Here is a 21945-nt window from a genome sequence, read left to right as displayed (position 1 = left end):
TCATGGGTATGGTTCATGGGTTTTGTTCGTGAGGTCAACCTAGTGTTTATTATCTCCGTTATGTCTACATACTTTCCTGCAATATTGAATCTCAATATTGATACATGAGCATTCATATCTCAACTTTTATATATTAATAGTGTATCCCTGACTAGTGCTCGAGTATATATGTTTATACATGCTTGTATGCTTTAATTTTATCGTTAGATAGTTTATGATGAATCACGAATTTGATACATATGCTACTGATATAAAGTATATGATATGCATGTTTTTGGAAAGCTGGCGAAAAATTATTAACTTTTCATTTAGAAATCGCGTGATTTCGATGAACGGATTAAAAGATATGGTCAACTGAATTATGATTAACATTAATTGAAATTGCTTTTGAATCTACAATTGATATTTAAACAACTTGTTTATAAGATTGATAAATTGGATTTTCAAATATTACTAATCGAGTAAATGAATTTCTATATAAGGTACGCCTTGTTTTGTTGATCAATTGTCAAAGTTGACTGTCTTAACATGTTTTAAAGCTTTATAAACACTATAATCTGATTTTACAAGTATTGGGAAACTATATGAAATGTTAAAATGTTTCGATTGCCATAATCATTCAACTATAGTATTGAGTCAGATTGACTTTTTGAAATGACTTTTGTATGTCGATCTCGAGCATTAGGATTGTGATACACTATGACCTGACCTAGCTTGATAGATATTTATTGACCAACATATGTTCTCTAGGTTGAGATCTACTGTTATTTGGTATTCCGAGTTTCGGTCACATTTCGGTGAATGACTTTATGTGCTGCTAAGGTGAGTTTATAGATCCCTTTTTAATTACTTTTGCAATCTATATTTTTGGGCTGAGAATACATGCACTTTATTTTAAACGCAATGGATACAAGTACATACCAAATTCTACACTGAGTTTGAACCGAAAATCCCTTAGTTTTGGTAACTAGTAGCTGCCGGTTATAAGAACTGGTGGGCACGAGTAGTTATATATGGATCCATAGGACTTGACATCCCCGTCTGTTCCAGGTATAGAAACCCTAGCCTGAACTATAAAATAGACGTACGCTTGATTTGGTGATTTGAACATAAATACTCCTCCAGCGGAGGAATCTAATATACCACGAGTATGTTCATCAATACCACGATAAAAAGTTTGTACTATTTGCCCTTTTTGCAATCCGTGTTGCGGACAATTTCGTAACATTCTTTTTAATCTTTCCCAAGCATCATAAAGAGTTTCATTCGCCTTTTGTTTAAAAGCGGTGATTTCAGTTCTAAGTCTTTCAGCTTTTGCCGGTGGGAAAAATCTGGTAATGAATTTTTCTCTTAATTCGTTAGAAGTTGTGATAGAATCGGGTTTTGATGCTTTCAACCATGCTTTTGCGTCTCTGATTAACGAGTATGGAGAAGTTCTTAACTTAAATGCATCTGAAGAAATATCTTTGTTTTTGTACAGTTCACATAAATCTTCAAAAGCTTCTAAATGTTCTATCGGATTATTATTAAGTCTTCCGTCGAATTGGTTCTCACGTACCATGTGCATAAACTGCCCCTTGACTTCCCAGTTTTCAGCCTCAATTTCAGGTCATCTTATAGGTGCAAGTGCAAGAGGGGGAATAGTTTGTCTGGTATTCCACATCGGTAGATCATTTGGATCAGGTGTTACTTCAGCCATTTCTTCTTTAATGACGATGGTTTCAGGTTCAGTTTTGATTTCTGGTTGACCACTAGTGTTTCCTACTTTTTTTTTTGATATTTTTCGGTGTTTTCGGTTTACTAGTACTACCTAATTTTTTTTGTTTTTCTTGTTTTAATCTTTTTTTCAAGTTTCTTTCAGGCTCTGGATTAAGTGCAACGAGTTTAGGATTTCCTGAACGGGTCATACAATTAAAAAATTGTATGTAATCTTGAAGGATTTATTCACTAAGTGTATAAACATTGAACTTTCTTGAAAATGAATTTTCACGAAAGGATCGAATAACATAAAAACAATGATAAAAACCTTTAAAAAAACAGATTTTCTTTCTGATTTTTCCCCGTTTCGAATAGCCAAAAGATGCAGCAGAGGAGCAGGATTCATTTGGTCCCCAATATAATTGAGTACTGTTTGGCTCCAATAACCCAGTCCATGTACAAATCCATCTATTACTACGAATCAGAAAAATTATCTATTTATTTAACTGCCAACTTCCCCGGCAGCGGCGCCAAAAAGTTGATGTTCGTGATCGTGTCCTTTTATTTTGATCGGATTTGGATTGAAATTATTACACGAATTGGTTGTGATTATATGGCGTTTTTATGATTTAGGATTGATTTCACACATATAGGCAACTTTGTCCTATCCGTGTAGTAATAGTTCGTTGGTAAATCCGGTTCGTTCCACAGGGAGATGGAGTTTTCAAGGCTTTAATCGCTAAAAGTTAAACTTATTTAAAAGGGGGATTTTGGATTAGGGTTTACTACTTAATTGAACGGAATTTAAATTTAACTAAAACAAAATAACTAAATTAACGACAATAAAAATACAATTTAACTAATTTAACAAAATAGAAGAAATAAGGTTTTTCATGACAATATAGCAAAATAGTAAAAAGTAATTAAAATTTACTATATGGTAAAAAGTGAAATTGATGAGATTTTAAAATAAGGTAAAGTAGTGGATACTAAAATATGTCCCCTCTGGATTATGGATTGTTTTTAAGTCCGGTTACGATGTTTTAATACCTTATATTTTATCTTCCGATTTATAAAGATTTAACTAACTAAAATTAAATCTAACTTTCGTTAGATCTCGTTTTAGCGAATTAAATTATACCCCGACTATTCAAATTGAGATTTAATCCAGTTTTAACTTTCGTTAAAACCAAAATTATAACGGTCTTCCTTTTTTTATAATTACACGATTATATAAACTATAATATTACCCAAACCACCGAGTCACACTTCTAAATTGTTGTCAATAATTTGTCCATATGTCCGTCTAGATCACCGAGGTGTTGAAGCATAATTTTGTAAATTTAATGCACTTTCGCTTATTAATTTAATAAGTTATGTAATAGGGGTGAAAATATTAAATTATATAACAATGGGTCGGTGATTAAACTTAATATTAAAAATAGTCAAAGTTACTTCATAATATTATAATATAGTTCAATCCATTCGTCCAGAGATTCTACATTTTAGTCACCACTATGGGTATTTAGTTGGACATTATAACGGCATAAAAATATAAATTATATAAAGCGGACATGGTAACAATACTAATAATAATAAATGATAACAATAATAAATAATAAATAACGATAATAACGACAATAATAATATTACGATAACAATAAAAATAACAACAACAATAATAATAATAATGATAGTAATAACAATGATAATAACGATAATAACGATACGTGAAAATAAAGTTGAGACGTGGAGACTTACAGCGAGTTGGAACGGTAAAAAGCGACATTATTAGCGTAGCGGTATACGGACAGAACTCCGACTTAAAACCCGTAAATTAAACGTTACAATACCCTTATTATTAAAATTAAGTTAAATTAAAATTATAAATATAAATAATATATAAAAAAAGAGACTTAGAAATGAAATATGAAATATGGTGGTTGGATTCGGCAGAATGCTTCGAGTATTTATAGGCCAGTTTTGAATTTTACGGCTCCGCGAGTGCGGCACTTTTGTGCCTTACAACTACGCGAGTGCGGAGCTTTGGATTCCAACTCACCAAATTTTTAGCATTTTACTTGTCCACATTTTTAAATATATATAATATATATATATAATTTTATATAATTATATAAATATTATATTATATTCTTGTGCATAGTTGACTTGTAATTTTTGCTCCATTGTCTCATACGTTTACGCCCGGTTTATGTCTCGGTCCCGGTTTCTAGAACGCATTTTCGTATAATTTAATATCGTGTACTTTGCGTTCGGCGACTTGTACTCTTGTCAATTTTTAGACGTTATCCTTCGATAAATTAAACCCCTTGGAGTGTAACTTGTACGTTTGAGCATTTTGAACGTTTTCATCTTTCAGATCTTCGTTTTCGCCTTTAAATCTTCATTTTCGAGCGATCTTCGTCTTTCGTCTTCGCACTTATTTATTTAAACGATTACAACTAAAAATCAGGAAATTACAATTAAAAACATTACATTTTGGAACGATATTACGACTAAATACATGTTCGTTTGGAGCAATATCAGTTACCAGGGTGCTCAATCTTGTAGAATATTTTGATAAACGTTTATGGATGAAACAACTGAAATCTTGTGATCCACCTTTATATACAGATTATGCGAAACATTAAAACTATGAACTCACTAACCTTTGTGTTGACACTTGTTAGCATGTTTATTCTCAGGTTCCTAGAAGTCTTCCGCTGTTTGCTTATATGTTATACAAGCTATGTGCATGGAGTCATACATGCTTTATTCGAGAAAACGTTGCATTCACAAAATCATCACCATGTATCTATTTTGACTGCATTGTCAACAGAAGTATTATTGTAAACTATTATTTACGGTGATTGTTTATACGTAGAAATCATCATATTTATGGTGTGCCTTTTCAAAAGAATGCAATGTTTACAAAACGTATCATATAGAGGTCAAATACCTCGCAATGAAATCGATGAATAACGTATTCATCTATATGGATTTAGACGGATCGTCACAGTTGGTATCAGAGCATTGGTCCTAGCGAACCAGGTCTTGCATGAGTGTGTCTAACTGATAGTTGTTAGGATGCATTAGTAAGTCTGGACTTCGACCGTGTCTGCAAGTCAAAAGTTTTGCTTATCATTTCTTGTCGGAAATTACCTGCTTATCATTCTAAAAACTAGACACGTTTGCCTGCAGTTATTGCATGAATAGTGTATAGAAAAAATTCATATCTTAGCGTATCTGTTACTGTAAACTTTTCTTGACATCTTCCGAAAATTCCTCCGTGATTTATGGAATTTTGGTATTATATATACATATGTAAATTATGTATTGAAGAGTACCAATCTAAATTCTATAATCTATTTTGTATCAAAAATCATATCCCTAATTATACAAGATGGATCCCGTATCTAGTTCAAATTCCTTAAACTCTGACAGCTATTCCGATATGGATATTCACCTGAACTCCGAAGACAGTGTAACCGAAATGGATCAACCAATCAGCTATCACCTATTCTGGATGAATTGGGGATGGATTCATAGCCTGCTTAGTCATTGAAGACAAGAAGAAGGTGATCCCTTCCATCCACCACATTTCCCTCTTGGCGAAGAACCTGAAGCACTTACCAGCGAACCTGTTCGAGACACCATTTTCTCTCTCATTTCAAGAGTATATCGTCACGATAATATACTATCTCAAATTCTGAATCTTATTCATCCGCTCGTCCGAACCAACAATCATCCCGGTGTAATAGAAGAAGTCAACGAGCTTCGTGCTCGGGTAGTGGCTTTAGAGAATATGGTGCAAAGGTTACAAGCACCAGCAGCATCACCGGTAACAACAGTACCACCGACAACAACACCAACAGTACCATTACCACCACCAACAACAACATCCGCATCCCACACCTCAACAACACAATCTGTACCTCGAACATCAACGTCATACGCACCGCAGTTACCAAGAAATACCAGCAACAATAACCGATGAAGTATTAACTCATTTTCCCTGAAGAAATTATATGTATATTTAATATATATGAATTTTAAAATCAAAATAAATCTTTTCATACTAAGCTATTACGTGTAAATCTTAACTGGTAGGTACTACTCGGTTAGTTCATATTACTAATATGCAATGATGTACATCCTTCATTAACGACATAACCATCGTTAACTACAGTCTCTGTTTCAAATTCAATGAATTCCTTTTCAAAATAAATTAAGTGTATTATTCAATTACACGTTTGATTTTACACTTTCATTTACGATGTACTCGAAACTTTCTAGAAAACATCATTCGTACCTTACGAAGTTAGCAAGAGTTTCATAAGCACCAACATGATTCACTGAGAAAATATCAATAAAACTGAATAACGAAGTATTGATTACATTAGTGAAATACTCCGTGAAGATTATGAAATCTTTAATGTTTTAGAGATTATTCACTTCTAATCCAGCCGAAAATCAAATGATCTTAATATGATATTAACTCATTAAATCTGTATTACATCTAAAGAAAATATACATACATATATTTTCATAAAGACTGTAGTAAAATTCTTCTGTACAAAATATTACTTGCGAAATTTTTAACGGGTAGGTAATACCCGGGAAATATATAAGTTCACAATTAATATGTTACACCGTACATTCTTCAATTTTGATTCAAGAATCATTAACTATACTCACTACATTCACAGCGATATACATTCTTCCATAAGAATCATAACAACCATTTTCATACAAATTCGATTATACATTCTGATTTTTGACAGATCAGAATCCGAGTCAAGATTTAACAGAAGATATCACTATTAAATTTTCACATCTTACAAAACCATACTTTGAATCCAAAACTGTGCTAGATCCTTTGACATTATTATTACCGAAAATAACTTTACAATTCCTTTTCAAAGTAGCCAGTTTTGTCACACCTCCAGAAAATCAACTTCAATTTTTCATTCAAGCCTCATTATAACCTTGATATATAAGTTTGCCCTTCATTATAGTTACTAAGGAACCGTTTATATTCCACCATATTAGCAGTAAACTTACCAGCAACATCATTGATCTTTAACTTTCCGAAATATCATTATATTCATTGAAACCCTATCATGTACTCATCTGCATCTTGTAACAGTAATTGTCATACCAAAAAGCTTCAATCATTATTCTCGAATTTCCCAGCAATTCTACGCCAACAGTTATATATGTACATATAACGTCTATCTCCAAGACTTACAAACTTCGAATGTGAAGTTTCTGAAAAATACCCTAAACCGCAAATTAGTTCTCGAAGTTTTGAAAATGCTGATGGAGCAGCAAAACTGTAAACGACTTTAACAGACAAAAGTTTGATGATAAAGAATAGTGTGTTGGCAAAGCTCGAAAAAAGAGAAGGTTTGGAACTAGAAAACGGTTTGAGCAAAACATGAAGGAGGCTGTGGACAAATCACAAAGACTAAACCTGCCTTTAAAGAATCCAAATGATTCAGTATCTGCTGAAGTCATTAACGAATATTTTACTCCTGACTCTAAACCTTTACGGACAAATCTTCTCTATCATCTTTAGATATTAGAAATTCTAAGATATCATCGTATCTTTCATTATAGATATCCTCGATATTTCTGAAAATATTTTCATAACTATTCTTATCTGAAATAGTTAATCTCAGTGCGCTATCTGCATTACATCATAAAAGAAACTATTTTAGTTTCTAAATTCTGAAAATTCGAATTTAAAATATGAATGTTTTTGAAGTAGTGTTGGGAACTGAAGCATGAGTTAGTATAATATAATGACACTTGATCAACATGATTATATTATAGTAAGTCATGCTGAGTTTCTAATGGAACGTGAAAAAGGTTCATAGATCATTCCCTCATCATGAACCGTGTTGCATAACTCTTTCATTCTATTTAACCTCTAAACATATCAAGAAAATATTTGTCTTGATGATTCGGTCTTTTCCGGATATTCTGGTAATTTGACAAATCAAATCGTGTTATTACCTTTCCTTTCTGCTTTGTATATTATGATCATTCGAAACTTCATACCTACGAATTCTGGACCATTATTCGCTTGACTTAAGGTCGGGAAGAGAAAACGAAAGAATGAAGCTCTGAAATATAATGGAGAATATAAAGCCTGATAACAACCCCGAAATTACAAACCGTGTATATCAATGCGTATAGCAATATAAAGACACGAGAGAATGAAAAACACTATAACCCCAACGTAATAGTAGAAGAAAATAATCTCCTCTGGTGGCAGATGAGAAAGAAGAATGAAGGATACGATAGCCAAGAAAATATCAAGAATCAGAACTGGATTAAGCATTTTCACAATCTATTAAGAAGTATGAAATAAGGAAGAAGATTATAGGAGTGGTGAAAATAAATGAAACGGAAGAGGTTAATTTATAGCAAAATAACAGACAGAGCAATCGAGGCAGGTGACCGCATCTAATTAAAGAAGATCTTAATCTCCTTAATTCCCGAAGAATCAAATCTTATTTAGATTATGAAGATTTTCTATTCCTTAAACTCCGGAAATCAATCCTATTTACGTCAAAAGATATGACAAATCTACATTTATTCATTGCACTCTTTTGTGATAACTTCACTCGTACTCTTCACAAAATCGAATTGTTTTATCTATATTACTCAATGATGATAAAACTCTAAATTTCAGCTCGTATGCATCATGAAAACATACTTATTGTCAGCCATGACCATTCCAATCAAATTTCGGGACGAAATTTCTTTAACGGGTAGGTACTGTGATGACCCGAAAATTTCCAATCAAATTTAAACTTAAGCCTTAAATGATTTAATGTTTCCGACACGATAAGCAAAGTCTGTAAAACTGAATCTCAATATCTTGAACTACTTTCATATGTTCAAATTACCCTTCGTTTGTTCTCGACGATTCGCGAACAATTATATGTAAATAGATACATATATGCACTATAACTTGAAAACATTAACAAATTATTAAGTATATGATACTGTGCATTAAACTTATTGGTTTAAATATCTATTTGGATATATACAAAAAGTTAGAATATTTTTGTTAAGAATTAATTGTATGAATAACTTGCGACGTGTTTTTAAAACATGTTTATGAATATTGAATATATATTAATTTGGTTATAAAATGTTTCGATATTATTAAATATATTTTAATAAACAACGATAAGTTTATTTACAGAAGCAAATAACCAAAACACTTAATTGATTAAGCTACAATTCGAGTGATATAGGTTGTCAATGATTAAGTTTAATTTTTGATGAAGGTACACGTCGCGTAACGAAAAGTACTAGTTTTCTAAGCGTACAAAAATGCGTTCGAGAAACCGGAACTGGGACATAAGTCGAGTGACAACGTACGAGTCATCGGAACAAAAATTTCAAATCAACTATGCACAGGAATAAAATATAATATATAATTAATTAATTTAAATTATATATATTATATATTATAACGACCCTCAAATTTCCAACATTTATATATCCTTTCATCATTTATTTTGCCCAAACGAATAATTAAAACTTAATGAGTTAACTTTGATCCTTAACTATCAACTTTAAAAAAAATTATAAAACGCACTAAATAACTTCGTGCAACAAATGACAACTAATAAAAGATGCAATTAAAATAATCTTACAAGCGTGGTGTACAAAAAGTAATAACTCAAAACTTAAGGTGTTTAAATAATTAATTTGGAACAATTAAGGAGCCATTTTAAACAACCAAAAGATCAAGGACTTAAACGAAAATGTTCAACCTCCTCCCCCCTAAACCTAGTCGTGACCTAGGAAGGGTGAAAGGTCCCTTTTGCCCTCCTAAAAATTGGCCCACATGATCACCACCCTAAACCCTAACTATTCCTCCAAGTATTTTTAATCTAACCCCAACTCTAGAATGCTCCATGTGTGTGTATAAATAGGGACATAGGCTAATGCTTTTCATGCACCAAAACATACTTACAATCCTCTCTCAAAATCACAAAATCTCTCTCCCTCTCTCTCTTGGAATTCGGCCAAGAAGCCACCACCACACCACCACCATCTTCAAGTGATCTTCAAGCAATCTTCAAGTAATCTTCATTGCGTTCTTCGTGTTCACCAAGATCTTCAAGTGTGTTCTTCGATATTCAAGTGTTTTGATCTTCATCTTCAAGTTATCTTCATCTTTTCTTGTTAATCTTCATCATCATTCATCAAGGTAAAATCCTAGATCCAAACTTTTAAATTCTATCTTTTGAATCATGTTTATGTTCATAATCATATTCATGTTCTTGATTTTAATCATAATCATAATCATATTGTTCATAAAAAAAGTATACATATACATACATACCTACGGTTTTAAAAAAAAAATTTGTTTGTTCTTTAAACCCTAGAAGATTTGTTAAAAGATTTGTTAACAGTTTAAAAATGGAAACAAGATATACATACCACATATACATATATTTACTATAAAAAGAAATATATATATATATATATATATATATATATATATATATATATACACGCCTATATATATATATATATATATATATATATATATATATATATATATATATATATATATATATATATATATATTACATATATATAAATTAAATTAAATAAAAACCCCTAATTAACCTAACCCGAATTTATTAAAACCCTAATACTACTAAACTCTAATCATTAATTAATTATTACTACTACATTAATTAATTAAAACCCTAATCTAAACCTACTTAATTAAATACTACTACTTATACTTATACTACTATCTAACACTTATACACTTATATTACTACTAACACTTATAATATACTACTTATATTATAATACTTATAATTACAATAGTCATTCACGATAGCGTGAAATTACTCGAATGTCGATGCTGCTTAAGTCCTAGGGTGATCCTTGGTATCACTATGGGACGCTTGTGGATTTCGAATGCCAAACTTAGATTTTGGTCGAGAAATCCTGGGCCAACCGGTAACAATTGGTCATTCTAGTGACTCGGCGGTGGCATAGATGTTTGGGTATGGTGCACAATATCAACCCGACTATAGTAATCATACACTTAGTTACTTTCACACTTAATAAGTGGTGGACTTATTAAGGACAACTCATTAGTGTTCAACACTAACTTACTAAAAATGGAAGCTTACTATAAATGGAAACTTTCTAAACGTGGAAACTATCTAAATATGGAAACTTACTAAAGGAGGAAACTTACTAAAAATGGAAACTTTCTAAACATGGCAACTTTCTAAATATGGAAACTTTCTAAATATGGAAATCTACTAAAAGTGGAAACTTACTAAGAATAGAAACTTAGCAAAACGAACTATACTTAAGTACATACATACTTAAACTTATCTTTAACTCGGGTAAAACATCTAAACTATTCTTAATGTCATTAGGTTGACATTCGACTCACGATCATCCAACTCATTTATCTTTCTCTTTCAAGGAATAACGAACTCTTCTCCTATTAAGGTGAACTCATAGCCCCACTCTTTATTGCATGCAAGTTATTTATCTTTTTGGGGCGAGACACATGCTACTTTTACTATTTACAATTTAGACACAAGTACCAACCGTTAAACTATGCTATACCCGGCTATGTCCGACCAAGTCCCTACAGTGATATTTTTAATTGCTCGTTAAATGCATTCTTAATTATTGGGGGTAGGCCTATCGGGAGTAACGTCCCCGATATATTTGACTAAGTCTTTGTATTACTTGATAATGAAATTAAACCGACAAGGACAGAACAACTTGTCATTGGGGCAAACTTGAACGTTTAGTCTAAATATCACGAACTGGCATAACTTTTTGATCCCTGCGAGATCAACTTTTAAGATCTTTGTGATCTTCTTTGATAACTAAAGATCTATGTGATCTACTTTTGAAAACAAAATCTTGTGGCCTAAAAACAACGATAACTACTTCCAGACCCTATCTGGAGGAAGTCACATATATATTATATTTAAATATGTCGACAAACAAAACAACAAATGATTGTGAGCTGGATCAGAGGGACATGCGATCGCATGGCCATAATGCCCATAAACCATGCGATCGCATGGATGGCTGGGGCAGGTCAAGTTCTATAAATTCTGTCGAATTCATTTCTGGTGTACACACATATCATTCTATCTTCTCTACTCTCTAATATATATATATATATATATATATATATATATATATATATATATATATATATATATATATATATATATATATATATATATATATATATATTATTTTTATTATTAAGATTAATAGTATTATTAATCTTATTATTATTATTATCAGTAGTATTAGTATTATTTTTATTAATATTATACATAAAATACTACGACGAGGTTCTGCCCAAGTATTTTCAAAACGGGTTTCCAAATAAGTTAAGCTTTAGAATTTATGGGTTATAGCTATGGAGGTCATGGGTATGGTTCACGGGTTTTGTTCGTGAGGTCAACCTAGTGTTTATCATCTCCGTTACGTCTACGTACTTTCCTGCAATATTGAATATCAATATTGATACGTGAGCATTCATATCTCAACTTTTATATATTAATAGTGTATCCCTGACTAGTGCTCAAGTATATATGTTTATGCATGCTTGTATGCTTTAATTTTGTCGTTAGATAGTTTATGATGAATCACGAATTTAATACATATGCTACTGATATAAAGTATATGATATGCATGTTTTTGGAAAGCTGGCGAAAAATTATTAACTTTTCATTTAGAAATCGCGTGATTTCGATGAACGGATTAAAAGATATGGTCAACTGAATTATGATTAACATTAATTGAAATTGCTTTTGAATCTATAATTGATATTTAAACAACTTGTTTATAAGATTGATAAATTGGATTTTCAAATATTACTAATCGAGTAAATGAATTTCTATATAAGGTACGTCTTGTTTTGTTAATCAATTATCAAAGTTGACTGTCTTATAATGTTTTAAAGCTTTATAAACACTATAATCTGATTTTACAAGTATTGAGAAACTATATGAAATGTTAAAATGTTTCGATTTCCATAATCATTCAACTATAGTATTGAGTCAGATTGACTTTTTGAAATGACTTTTGTATGTCGATCTCGAGCATTAGGATTGTGATACACTATGACCTGACCTAGTTTGATAGACATTTATTGACCAACATATGTTCTCTAGGTTGAGATCTATGGTTATTTGGTATTTCGAGTTTCGGTCACATTTCGGTGAACGACTTTATGTGCTGCTAAGGTGAGTTTATAGATCCCTCTTTAATTACTTATGCAATCTATATTTTTGGGCTGAGAATACATGCACTTTATTTTGAACGCAATGGATACAAGTACATACCAAATTCTACACCAAGTTTAAACCAAAAATCCCTTAGCTTTGGTAACTAGTAGCTGCCGGTTATAAGAACTGGTGGGCGCGAGTAGTTATATATGGATCCATAGGGCTTGACATCCCCGTCTGTTCCAGGTATAGAAACCCTAGCCTGAACTATAAAACAGATGTATGCTATTTGAGGTTAGTACACGTTAGTTTGCGTGTATTGTACATGTTGGTTGCATGTATGTTAAAACAGGGGTACTTATTATAACGTTAAAGTTTAGTTACCAGGGTGCTCAATCTTGTAGAATATTTTGATAAACATTTATGGATGAAACAACTGAAATCTTGTGATCCACCTTTATATACAGATTATGCGAAACATTAAAACTATGAACTCACCAACCTTTGTGTTGACACTTGTTAGCATGTTTATTCTCAGGTTCCTAGAAGTCTTTCGCTGTTTGCTTATATATTATACAAGCTATATGCATGGAGTCATACATGCTTTATTCGAGAAAACGTTGCATTCACAAAATCATCACCATGTATCTATTTTGAGTGCATTGTCAACGGAAGTATTATTGTAAACTATTATTTACGGTGATTGTTTATATGTAGAAATCATCAGATGTCGAAAACCTTGGATTTAAATATTCATTTATGGTGTGCCTTTTTAAAAGAATGCAATGTTTACAAAACGTATCATATAGAGGTCAAATACCTCGCAATGAAATCGATGAATGACGTATTCGTCTATATGGATTTAGACGTATCGTCACAAAATATATCATCCATTTGACTCGTTGCCCCAATTAACCCGTTTTAACACACTTTACATGCTGACACACACACACACACACACACACTGTAACGACCCGACTTTTTTGACTTGCATTCCCATATGTGTTCTTATATTTTTATTTGCGTATATACTTCTGTCATCTTGACGACTTCCTGAAGTTATGACTTATTTAGAAATTATTTGCGATATCTCAGAAACGTGTATTTGCATGAATAGACTATTTTAATTTATTTCCGAATAAATTCGACCGTTAGCGTCACTAGCTGGAAGGACTTCAATTTTTGGATGACTTACATATTTCTTTAATAATAATTGAAATATTATTATTATTATTTATTATTTATTAATAATAATTATTTAATTAATTATTAATTTAATAGAATTTAATTAACTACTTGTGTACACTAACTCACTACTTGGACTTAGCATTTTATTTGGACTCGAAGAATTAATTATTTTATAGCCCAACCTAAATAAATTAGTCGACTAGATGAAACATGGCTAACCCATTAATATTAAGTCTTTTTAGCATAAAGCAACTCACCAACCAAAAAGCAAAATTTGTCACTACATTAGTACTAGATTTCCAACATTCTTGTTCATTCACTAACACACATAATCCACCCCATCCCCTTAAAACCTATGGCCAACATCATCACTCTCATCATCTCCATCATTTTTCAAGTTTTGAATTTTTCTTCAAGGAAGTTTTAGCTCTAATTTCTTTCCTTTTTAATTGCTTGCAAAGCTTGTAAGTTTCTTGCTTTTTCATGCTTATCTTCACTTTATTTCATGCTTTTTGGATTTCATATTCATCATCATCTAAGATCTAAGTTTTTTAGCTTATGGTCTCATGAATCTTTGTTAGATCTAAGCTTTTTAGCTTATGGTCTCTTGAATCTTTATTAGATCTAAGCTTTTTAGCTTATGATCTCTTAAAACACGAAGATCTAAGCTTCTAGCTTAAAGATCCATGAAAAAATTGTTATTGTTTTGTAAAAGGAAGAAAGGTGCAATCTTTAGCACTATAGTTGCAAAAGGTTGTAGCTTTCATCTACATATAACATTTTTATGATTTTTATGGTGATTAAAATCAAGTCTTTAACACTTACATGTGCTAAAGATGCATAAATATTATATATCAAGGCTAAAGATTGAGACTTTATCAATTCTATGTGATAAAGGAGCAACCTTGAATATAAAGCTTGAGTCTTTATCATCTAAATATGATAAATGAGCAAACTTGAACATAAAGCTTGAGTCTTTATTATCTAAATATAATAAAGGTGCAACCTTTACAGACTTAGAAGCTTGAAACGCTAAAAAGGTTGAAGCTTTCCTACTCCTATGTAGTAAAGATGCAATCTTTGTAAACGTAGAAGCTTTGATTACTAAAAAGGTTGAAGCTTTACTACCTCCATGTAATAAAGATGCAACATTTGTCAACATGAGAGCTTTAGACACCAAAAAGGGTGAAACTATATTGCTTACATGCAACAAAAGTGCACCTTACTTGAGTCGAAAAGTGTCTAAACTATCATAGCAACTCGATCAGACCATTTTTTATCCAAACGGCACACATGGAGGTCTAAGAGTTTCCCCGGGTTGTGTAGATGATTTTTCATATAGGACTCATCGCAATCCGTCACACGGTTTGTGAATACGCCTTTGACAAATCACTATGTTTTTCTTCCGACGTGCTGAAAATTCTAACTCGCTCACGGTTTGATCGATGCCACGATCAAACGTCATTGAGTTGGGGTATGATTTTCTGACAGCGGCAAGAGGACTCACAAGCGGAGCCTTAGCCATTAACCACGCGTCATTTGGTTATGTATAGAAGACACAACAGCTGTCTGAAGTCGAGTATTACTAACCGACCTCTTTTTGAAATATAAAACTTAGTTTTCTTTAGAGTATGATGATGATGATGATGATGATGATGTATGTATGACTTGAACCAATATAAAACTTATTTTAAGAATAGTATAATTGAAATGAATTGGCAATTATTTGTGAAAAAAATGAAATGTTACGCTTAGGGATGGCAATGGATCGGATATGGATCAGATGATGTCATATCCACATCCATATCTATTTAGCTTTTGTTCATCCGTATCCATATCCATATAAATTTAATTTCATTTCATTCGTCCATATCCATATCCGATGGATTAAGCGGGTTAATGGATATCCGTTGGATATATAATGAAATGTTAATTTAACGACGATTAATCAATTTAATATAGATTATAACAAATCGAAATATTCAATCTTTATGTTTATGATACATTACACATGTTTTGATTGTAATTTGTTGCTGATTATGAATTTAATTGAGCAAAATATGTTATAATATAAGTAAATATAATTTTAAACTAATCTAAATAAGTAACTTTCAATATTGTTGGTAACAATTTAATAATTGTAACTATAGATCAAGTTGAAGCCTGGAGCCAAAGCCCCTTAACTTACTTAGAGTGGGGCTGGGTTACAAACATTATTTTCGTTAATAATGTAAGAACTTGTAGGTTATATGTATATTTATATCGGTATGTAGATGCATATGCATATATTTTAGTACGTATATATGTATATATAGATGAATTTCGGGTGATAATGGATATATCCGTGGATGATAAGTTGTCATTCATATCCGATCAACGAAATATTTAGATCATCCATATCCATATTCATATCCGTTAATCGTCCATTTACATCATCCATATCCATTATAAATTGATCAGATCGGGTGGATGTCCATGGATGAAACATCCATTGCCAACCCTAGCTACGCTAGTTTATTGATAATTGTTAGTAGTATATTATTATATGTATTAAATTTTTTAATGTCTATAAGGGGTCCATTTATATGTCTCGAACAGGACCCTAAAAATCATTGAGACAGCCCTGCTTAGATATATAGGTGTTAAAGTTTTATGCTCAAACTCTTGAATTTTAAAGTCATTGTAGTTTCTCTTCTCTCCTTTCAGAGAGGTCCATATTACCGTTCAAAAAGAACTATATATCACGAATATGTCTCGTTGTAATAAGTTTCATTGGGCTGCATAAAGTAGAGCATATGGTTGGATTACTCGCCTTCCCCATCACCCGAACTGAAAAGACCTTATGACTTTTTATATCACGAATATATATACATTTACCATCTCTTTATATAAATCTTCAGCATTATAGTTGAACGGGTCCGAAGTCACATATATTGTCTTGTACCTAGTAGATCAATAGTGGCTTTCATGTGACTTAGTTAGAACCTTAATTACAACTATAATTAACTCAATTGGTTAAGCGATTATATTGCGCTAATGAAACAAATCTAGCCACGTGGCAGCCTAAGACAGGCATGCACATCACAATTATTTGAGAGATATTGAAATATGATAAACATCAAAAAGATGAAGTTAAAATCACAAGAAACAACTCAAGAAGTTGATGTTTTTGGCATTTTAAAGTAACCTTTCTTTGTCTCTTCTTTTGTTAATCCTATTGGCAGTAACCTTTACAAAAGATAGTTCGTACTCTAACCGTAATATCTGATTTCTTTTTTAATCTTTTGTTATGTAAGATTTATCAATTTAATACATCTTTTTTGTCGATTGTGTTAGCCGAAACTATCATTTTAGCTTCCGATTACTCTTTACGAGCTAACCAAATATATGATACATAGCGTGATCATATGTGTATGCTCTAGGAGGGGAGGCCCGGAGGGGAACAAGGTGATTGACCACTCGGGGCACAGGGTTTTCAGGGACCCAATTATATATATATATATATATATATATATATATATATATATATATATATATATATATATATATATATATATATATATATATATATATATATATATATATATATATATATATATAATCGGAGATTTGAGAAACATAAGAACTAGAGAAACATAACTGAAGTAGCAAAGGCGAAGCACAATAGACCCGAAAAACAACAATCAAATGGCCAAGAAAAAGAAGACATCAAAGTCCACTAGTATTCTACAAGGCTCATAGGACCTTTTTTAAAATGCTTATATTGTTACAACCGAGGTATTTCCTTAGTGGTTTTCAAGCCTTAGTAAGGCGACCCGCAATTAGTTGACAAGCTACCCGGGTTCAAATCTGATAAGGGGGAGATTTTCTCCTCGATTTTTTCGCGATTAGTTGTCAAGCAACCCAGAACACGCGATTAGTTGCCAATCAACCCGGGTCAATCATTGGAGTTTCCTACCTAGCGTGTATGGGTCGCAAATGAGAGTATTCGATACGAAAATTTTCCGTTAAAAAAAATGCTTATATTGTTCGTTAGGACTTAAGGATTTTTTTTTTTAAATAACTTATATTGTTTGTTACGGCCTAAAGGCCTTTTTTCCACATCGTTCTAGATAGTTCAATTCTCGGGACTGACCTTGTGTGTGTGATCATATGATCAAATAAGCGAAGCTATATGTGGACTAAGATGGGACATGTTACCAGTCATTTGAACTTGATAGTGTAATTTAATTTTTAAGGTTTTCTATAATGCTATTAATGACACTATAAAATTAGTTGTGTAATGTTTTTGTTCAAAAGTGTTCTTTTAATTAGTCAACCCAGCTCAATATCCATCTATCTATAGACTTGTATTCCCTTGAAACCAAAAATTTACCTGAAATTCAATGGACCAATCAGAGCGCGACATGTGGCGCGACAATCACATGTGATTGGAAAAAAAAAATTAAATTTTTTTTTTTTAATAAATTTTAAAAAAAAAAATTTAGAAAATTTTTTTTTATGAAAATTTTTTTTATGAAATTTTTTTTAAAAAATTTAGCATATAAAATCCAATCACATGTGATTGTAAAACCCAATCACATGTGATTGTGGAACTCAATCATATGTGATTTTGCATATCAAATCCAATCACATGTGATTAAAAAAAAGTACAATTTTTTAAAAAAAATTTCAACCGGAAACATACTTTAATTCAGTGATTTGATCAAGTTTGTTAACGTTTCGTGATCCTATCTTCAAAATTTTAGACTTTAATTCGGTGATTTGATCAAGTTTTGATCAAAAACTTAGTGTTTGAAGGTTTTAGCACAAATTTAGTAAAATTCGTCATTATTCGTCATTTTACTGAATTTTTTTTTCCAATCACATGTGATTGGATTTGACATGCGATAATCACATGTGATTGGCATGCACAATCACATGTGATTGGCATGCACAATCACATGTGATTTACTGCATGTCAAATTTAATCACATGTGATTGAAAAAAAATTGAAAAAAAAATTTCGAAAAAAAAAAATTGAAATTTTATTTTTTTCGAAATTTTTTTTTTTTTGAATTCTTTTTTCCAATCACATGTGATTATCTGTAACACCCCGTTTTCCCCGTATATGATTTATAGGTGTATTGTGTATGTACGATAGGCGTATGAAGGGTTCGGGACATGTTTGGGTGTTGAAGTCTTGTATGCAAGGAAAGGTGTCAGACCACGTTGAACGTCGCGGCGCGACGAAGGAGGCCGCGGCGCGGCAATTAACTGGAATCCAGATCAGAAGTCCGATTAAAAATGATCCCAGACCTAGGCAAATGTCGCGGCGCGACACTTAAGGCCGCGGCGCGGCGATACGGGCAAACTGGTACCAGATTCTTGTAATTTTAAATAAGGTTCAAGGGCAATTTGGTCATTTCGCATTTGAGCCAGATTTGAGGTTTTAACCTCATCCACTCATTTCATTTTCCTAATTTCCTTTTCCTTTTCTTTTCATTTTTTTCTCTCAAAACTCAAACACCCAATTGAATTCAAAGGGATTTTTGGAAAGGAAGAAGCGGGATTTGATCTTTGGCATAGTTGACAAGTTTGTTCTCCTCGTTCTTAGCTACACGGTGTTACTAGTGGTAAGCTCTAACTCTGAATTTCGTTTTTGTGTTCATCATTCAAATTTGGGGCTTTTGATTGTATGATTCATAGATGGAACCCATTTAGTTGTTAATTGAAAATTAACACCAAGATTCGGGTTTATATGTGTTAAGGGCGGGTTTTGGGTTGGTTAATGATTTAACCATGTTTAAGACTTGAGAATGGTGTATAATCACTAGTATTAGTGATTATTGATGTTTTGGAGACTTCTAGGGTTCATGTGGTTGACTAATTTTGACTAGAGTCAAAATTAGGGTTTGTTGATGGTTATTGTAGTGACCCGAACTTTTCCATGTTTATATATATATTAAATGAAATTGTTATTTACATGATTAAGTGTTTCCAACATGATAAGCAATCAAACTTATTAAGACTTGATTAATTGAAATAGGTTTCATATAGACAATTGACCACCCAAGTTGACCGGTGATTCACGAACGTTAAAACTTGTAAAAACTATATGATGACACATATATGGATATATATATAGTTAACATGATATTATGATAAGTAAACATATCATTAAGTATATTAACAATGAACTACATATGTAAAAACAAGACTACTAACTTAATGATTTTGAAACGAGACATATATGTAACGATTATTGTTGTAACGACATTTAATGTATATATATCATATTAAGAGATATTCATACATCATAATATCATGATAATATAATAATTTAAAATCTCATTTGATATTATAAACATTGGGTTAACAACACTTAGCAAGATCGTTAACCTAAAGGTTTCAAAACAACACTTATATGTAACGACTAACGATGACTTAACGACTCAGTTAAAATGTATATACATGTAGTGTTTTAATATGTATTCATACACTTTTGAAAGACTTCAAGACACTTATCAAAATACTTCTACTTAACAAAAATGCTTACAATTACATCTTCGTTCAGTTTCATCAACAATTCTACTCGTATGCACCTGTATTTGTACTCGTACAATACACAGCTTTTAGATGTAAGTACTATTGGTATATACACTCCAATTATCAGCTCTTAGCAGCCCATGTGAGTCACCTAACACATGTGGGAACCATCATTTGGCAACTAGCATGAAATATCTCATAAAATTATAAAAATATGAGTAATCATTCATGACTTATTTACATGAAAACAAAATTACATATCCTTTATATCTAATCCATACACCAACGACCAAAAACACCTACAAACACTTTCATTATTCAATTTTCTTCATCTAATTGATCTCTCTCAAGTTCTATCTTCAAGTTCTAAGTGTTCTTCATAAATTCCAAAAGTTCTAGTTTCATAAAATCAAGAATACTTCCAAGATTGCAAGTTTACTTCCAAGTTTTCTAAATCCATTCCAAGTAATCATCCAAGATCAAGAAACCTTTGTTACTTACAGTAGGTTATCTTTCTAATACAAGGTAATAATCATATTCAAACTTTAATTCAATTTCTATAACTATAACAATCTTATTTCGAGTGAAAATCTTACTTGAAATTGTTTTCGTGTCGTGATTCTGCTTCAAGAACTTTCAAGCCATCCAAGGATCCTTTGAAGCTAGATCTATTTTTCTCATTTCCAGTAGGTTTATCCAAGGAACTTGAGGTAGTAATTATGTTCATAACATCATTCGATTCATACATATAAAGCTATCTTATTCGAAGGTTTAAACTTGTAATCACTAGAATATAGTTTAGTTAATTCTAAACTTGTTCGCAAATAAAAGTTAATCCTTCTAACTTGACTTTTAAAATCAACTAAACACATGTTCTATATCTATATGATATGCTAACTTAATGATTTAAAACCTGGAAACACGAAAAACACCGTAAAACCGGATTTACGTCGTCGTAGTAACACCGCGGGCTGTTTTGGGTTAGTTAATTAAAAACTATGATAAACTTTGATTTAAAAGTTGTTATTCTGGGAAAATGATTTTTATTATGAACATGAAACTATATCCAAAAATTATGGTTAAACTCAAAGTGGAAGTATGTTTTCTAAAATGGTCATCTAGACGTCGTTCTTTCGACTAAAATGACTACCTTTACAAAAATGACTTGTAACTTATTTTCCCGACTATAAACCTATACTTTTTCTGTTTAGATTCATAAAATAGAGTTCAATATGAAACCATAGCAATTTTATTCACTCAAAAC

General features: G+C 31.6%; 1 non-coding gene across 1 annotated transcript; it reads left to right on the top strand.

Moving 5' to 3' along the window:
- The first annotated feature begins 1199 nt into the window (after positions 1 to 1199).
- On the top strand, positions 1200 to 1306 carry LOC139865250 (small nucleolar RNA R71). The gene has a single exon (XR_011764769.1). It is a non-coding gene; the product is annotated as a small nucleolar RNA R71 (small nucleolar RNA).
- Positions 1307 to 21945: the final 20639 nt, after the last annotated feature.

Source organism: Rutidosis leptorrhynchoides, chromosome 8 (genome assembly GCF_046630445.1).
Source record: "Rutidosis leptorrhynchoides isolate AG116_Rl617_1_P2 chromosome 8, CSIRO_AGI_Rlap_v1, whole genome shotgun sequence".
NCBI lineage: Eukaryota > Viridiplantae > Streptophyta > Magnoliopsida > Asterales > Asteraceae > Rutidosis > Rutidosis leptorrhynchoides.
The sequence above is the reverse complement of the archived record's forward strand: the minus strand, read 5'-3'. Positions and strand labels throughout refer to the sequence as shown.